Genomic DNA, 6,207 nt, shown 5'->3' with positions numbered 1-6,207 from the left:
AGGTGCATCCATAGTTGTCAAAATCAGAAATGAGAAACTTGAAACTTCCATCCATCCATGTTCAGTGTCTGCTTATCCTCATTAAGGTCGCAGGCCTGAAGGTGCCTATCCCAGCTGTGTATGGGCAGTAGGCGGGGGACACCCTGGACTGGTACACAGAGACAAACACACATTCACCCACCCAATCACACCTAAGGACAATTTAGTACGTCCAATACACCTGCCGCGCGTGTTTTTCCAGTGTGCGAGGAAGCCGGCGTGCCCAGAGAGAACCCACGTGGGCTTGAGGAGAACATGCCAATTCCACATGGGAAGGCCGGAGCAAGGTGGATTTGAACTCGGGTCCCTGAACTGTGAAGCTGACGCGCAAACCACTGCCCCACTGAGCCATCCAAACTTGAAACTTGGAACACTTATTCATTCGTTGGCTGTGTGAACTACTAAACAAAATTCTTATTTCAGTTTCCTTCACTACCACCGCTGTATCACTATAACAAACTAAGGACTTTTTATTATTTAATAAATGTTACGACTGTTCTCCATAAAACACAGTGAAAACATCTATTTCCTCTATCTCAGCTGACTTTGGACTGTTTTGATAACAACTGTATTTTAATGTATCTTTTTACTGTAATGACAAACAACCATTCACACGCACATTCACAGTGGAGTAAAACATAGTATAATAATAATAATAATAATGATAATAATACAATTTTAGAATACCCAGGACTTTGTGAGAAGTGAACGTGGCTAACCCCAACCTGCAAAAACAACTCAATTTTTAAAATTTTTTTAGATTTTCAGGCGATTGACCTTGTCGACATAAATCAGATGGCAAACTGTCATTTTGTCCTACCCAGTGGGATGGAGCAAAGCTGTGCTGGCATTCCTATCTAATTTGCAACGATCCTCCTGTCTTTAATGTTGGCGTCTGGTCTGTTGCTTACTTTCCCGCCATTTAGCCCTACTTTTTACTGCCTGCTTTAATGTCCATCAACGATCAACCTCCGGAGTGGTGGTCTGGTCTCAACTGTCCATGCCGTAGTTTTATCTGGGGGTGCAAACAAAACAACCCTTATCAGTATGTCTTTTGCAGCGTCCCTTCCGAACGTGATAACCACAATCACTGAGAAGGTAGCATAGCGGGCAAAATATTGATTTTGGTTGCAGCCTCTCAAGGATGAAGGCCTTGCAAAGATGTTAACAGACTCCCCAGCTTTGGGGGATTTCTCAAGAGGCCAAGTAACAAATTCTTCTCCACGTAAGCAGACGAGTGGTACCCTCCTAAAGGCAATATAAGAGAGATTGAAAGGGTCTGGGGATGAGCTCAACTCAGCTTCAGCATTTTGCGTCTCTTTATAGATGGAGCTCTATGAGTTGCATTTCAAAGGTCCCAAGAAATTGGCAATAAATGATCTCCTGATCCAGGCCTTACGGGCTGCAGTTCTTAGGTTAGTCTCCAAAATAGGATGACATAAAAAGGCAATGAAAAGTCAAATACCGGAAAGTCAAGTCAAGGTAGAGACTTGATTTTTACACTGTTCGAATTACCAGGAACGTTACCCAATTTGTGCATGCATTACAATAAGTAATAAGTAAGTAAGTTCCATAAGTAAGAATAATTTACTACAATGAGTCAGTGACCCTTTTGCACTCTGTGCTTAGATTATGTTTAGACACATTCTTGCCACAATAAAGATAATAGTTCAAAAATGCATACTTATAGAACTACCACTGTGGCGTAATAGTGGTTCGCACATTTGTCTTGCGGTTCAGAGGTCCTGCTTCGATTCCAGCTCTGTCCTTCCTGTGTACAGTTTGCATTTTCTCCCTGTGCCTGTGTGGCATTCCTGCGGTGGCCCTGAAGTGTAAAACAAATGAAAAAACTGTAAAACACTGACATTTCAATCAACAAATTTACCTTCCAGAAGCCATTTTAACAAAAGACGAAACACCTGTGCATTTAAGAAAACAGGTGACCCAAAACCAAGACAAACTTGCATTTCAGAGAACATTTACGAACCATCTTGCTGATTGGAAGGATTGGTTTATTTCACGTGTATATCCTAGTTTTCAGAATAGTTTGCACACCAGCCAAATCCATTCTAATTAAAGACATCATGGAAGAGTGGTTAGCACGTCTGCCTCACAGTGCAGATGTTGTGGGTTTGCTTCCAGCACTTGCTTAAAGTCCAAGATGGATTTGACTTCTGATGGCAACGCAGTTTGCTAATGTTATAAGAGAAGGCTGACTGTCCAAAGTTCATTCTGCAGAGAAAGATTTTGAAGTTTTGGTTATCCTTGGTTATCCAAAAAATGATAGCAAGCAAATAAGTAGCTTTTGCACTTTTTAAAGATGCACTTTTATTTTAATCATTTTAATTTATGTGATTTATGTTATTTGTTATTCATCTATTTTCTAGAGCGGCTTATCCACACAAGGCTCGCATCCTTCTCTTCCTTTTCATGATGCGTCAAGGTCCGCCAAAAATGATCCGTGCAGCCTCGTTGTTGACAACAAGGTGGCAACTAGGTGACACTTGTCGAAAGTGCATGTTCTGTGCAAACGCTCTAAAACAGATGCATGCTATATCGAATTAGAGGTATATATAATCATTTTAAGCATTGTTAATGACACTATATTACTTATTTCACATTCTAATTAATATTATTCAAACACAGATACGTAGAAAAAAATTGGTCTGTTTTGAGTGACTGGTTATAAGTCGACCATCTAATATGAGGGTTGAAAAGGAAGGAAAATAACCTCGACTTGTTTTCTCAGAAATACAGTAATCTGAGATGTTAATGTAGGTCAGTGTTTCTGATAGTGTTTTTTGGAAGCAGAGACGGCCTTGAAGGCCCCGATTGCATGCCATTGCCTTAATCACTATGCTGATTTCCCATTACACATCTACTCGTCATAAGAATGATAACACGCATAAACTCTGTTTTCAAAGCAGGCCTTCATCGTTACCGGTGCATGCATCTTTTTCAATAGAGGTTAAAGGGTATTTTGCAGAATGTAAAGGCAAATGAAATAAAAAAGCTTCTTGGGAAAGTACTACAGGGTTGACCGGTGTGCTGAACATGCTGTACAACACCAGAGATCAAGCGTGGAAATTCACCTTGTTCCAGTCGTGCGTCTCAACTTTTGCCAAGCCCCCTTGGTGTTAGCCCCTCCTCTGCGTACGCTATCATTAAGCAGATGTTTTGCAGGGAAAACCCCTTTGCACAATGGTTCTTCGACTCCCAATCCACATGTGGTTTGTGAGAGAATCAAGAGTGCAACTCACAAACAAGCCGAGTGACCTATGGGAACCATGTGTGTGCGTACCCCGAGGCCCGCGCTGTGTGCTGGGTCACAGGAGAGCTGAGGCTTTAATAAAGGAGCAGGTCTGGTACAGGGATGCCAGTCTGACCGCCCGGGGACATGCAACCTGATGGGGTCCAGATGAGAGCCACCACACTGGACGTTTTGCTTCGATGTGAGTACATGTTCTGGACATATTCTTGTCACATTCTAGATTGTTCCTGATTGTTCCTTGTAAAATCCTATTGGAAGATCGCAAAGCTAGGGATTTTTTTAAAGCCTTTTTGACCTCACATATCCTCCTGAGAGCCTGCCCAGTTGTTAATTCACTGTACTGGACACATGTTATTGTCCATATCTACATATTTTTGACTCATTGAAGCTACCCTACTAAGTCCTAAGAGTACTCAGTAGAGGAAGCCTGGTCTTTTCCAATGATTCTCTTGTGTTTGGGTAGAATCCAGACTGCCAGAGAAATAGAAGAAGCTAGGCTAACTATCAGCTTACTTAGTAGCTAAACTGCGGTTCCAAACTCTTTGTGCCATTTTTATTGTGGTGAATAAAGTGGGTGACACACACCACATAAAACCGCATACTGTGGTAAATGTGTAATCACCGTATGCCAAAAATGCAAGTAAAATTGGTTGGTCATTGGTTTTAAGCCCATGGGTCTTTGTCTCTTCTTCAAGAACTGAAATTAAGGATGCTAATAGCATAATTATTATGCTATAAAACACAAACCAAACCAATAATAGCATGTGGTTCTATCTACAGGGCTTTGTAGACCAAAAGCTAAACAGCACTGTGTTTGTTTACAGACATAGCATGTTGCTACAGCACAAGGCAGTTAGGCTTTTTGATCCTTACCTAATATCTCCAGTTAGGCATCCCGCCTCATTATACAATATAATTGTTCATCCATTTGCTCATTATCATTTTTATATCTGGTTTTGACTACAAGCCAAAGGAAAAACTGTGATAAACTTTTACAGATCACATAAAATGAACTAGAGGGTCAGGGCTGGCCCGTGAGCCTTGCGTGTGACACCTGCACATTATAAGAATATGCAGCACAAGGAGTGGTTCCTCAATTTATGCCGGGCCCCCCCTAATTGAATCTCATTCTGTTGCACAACAGACCCGCAGAGTCCGTGTCTCGGCTTAACCTCATGTTCGACCATTTACTTATTTAAAGGATTACAGGTAAGCATAGGCCTTTTCATTTTTTTTTCTTTTGGCCATCATATGTAAATATTTAATGTGTCCCCAGTTGCTGTGTTATGTTGTCAGGGTGTCTGGTAACCTCCAATACAAGTTTGCGGTTTCATTCTTTACAGTGATCAATGGATGTTTGTCACGTTATCTGTACTGACTTACATCATGGTGCCCTGCTGAGTGTCAACTTCCATAGGACTAAGGAATTTACTTACAGCTCACACACTGGATCAAGTCATCAATGCTTGACCTTCTTCTGACTTATGCAGCAACTTGGCTCGTTGGTGGGATGACCAATGAAGTAATAGTGATAATGTGCAGGGTGACGCTTAAGTCTTACCTCTTTGAATATGAATCCGCTTACCTCATCAAACGTCCCGCCCGCATTCTTCTTCCGTTGCCATCGCTTCCTGAGACGAGTCCTCTTTTTGGAAACAGTGTCATAAACAAGCCAGAAAAACCCAAACAGAAAGCACAATGCAATGTAATCCAATGCAACTGAACCGAAGTCCGGCACCATGAGCTCATGTTGTTTTATGTGAATATAGAGGGGTATTTTCCATGAGAATTTCAAATAGTTGGACTGCACTTGGGTCTAGTTGAGTATGCTGCTAATCTTCCATCCCAAAGTTTATACTACCACCCCTCCATATGATTTGGCCTCAACTTCAGTTTGCTTATGTTAAATGAATGTTGTTAAGTTGCTCTGTGGTGTTCCTGTGTGTTGCTTTTCTGTCTTCACACAGATGGGATTTTCGGAGTCTTGAAAATACTTTTGAGGCTGCCGCCATTTATGATCTCATATGGTTTGGTAACTTAAAAGGTAGAGGATATTTTGTGTCAGTTTGTGCTTCCATTTTAGACAAAGTAGTGCTCGAAGTCCTTACCACGAGAAGGATTATATTTACTATTATTATTTATTTATTTATTACACACCTTGATAAATACTTTTACACAAAAAAAGCCCAATTCTTAACTTATTCCTGCACAAAAATCAGTCAGATTGTATCTTGCATATCAATTCCATTTTTGAGTTTTTCGATTTTGGTTTTTCATTCATTTTTACTGTCATCATCAAAAGCTTTAAATGATATTTAATTTATTGGGAATTGCATTAGGCATTACATTCTGGTCTTTTTATGAATTCAGGAAAACTGACAAATCATTTCCAAATCAGCACCTTCATCTTTATCTGCACCACAAATAATGGCCCATGTTTCAAACTGTTAATTGAAATCGACTTAAATGTTTTCGTGCAATCATGCTTATTAACAAGCAACATGTAACTTTAATTATCCAATGTATAATATTTAAGGTTAAGGTGCGCATGTAAAAAAATGTAAATTACACCTTTACTTAATTCATGGAGTTTAGTTACTGCAAGTTAGGAAAAATAAGGCCCCACTGTTTCCATTTCAATTAAAAAAAAAAAAAAAAAAGAACAAGATTTATATTTTGTACCCCTCATTTTTGTTTTTGCAAAATGTAAGTGAGTTGGCACCTGATGAAGAGAGCTAAATATAACCTAAGTGGAAAATTTTCTAAAGCGGTGTAAAGATGTGGTTGACATTGTTATGGTGTCATTAAATGCTCTATTTATGATGCTGACGTGACTTGTGAGTATAATATACAGTTGTATCGATGCTACAAGTGTGTGATAATGTTTTACCAAAACC

This window comes from Hippichthys cyanospilos, chromosome 1 (genome assembly GCF_059441005.1).
Source record: "Hippichthys cyanospilos isolate Australia breed blue-spotted pipefish chromosome 1, RoL_Hcya_1.0, whole genome shotgun sequence".
Taxonomy (NCBI): domain Eukaryota; kingdom Metazoa; phylum Chordata; class Actinopteri; order Syngnathiformes; family Syngnathidae; genus Hippichthys; species Hippichthys cyanospilos.
The sequence above is the reverse complement of the archived record's forward strand: the minus strand, read 5'-3'. Positions refer to the sequence as shown.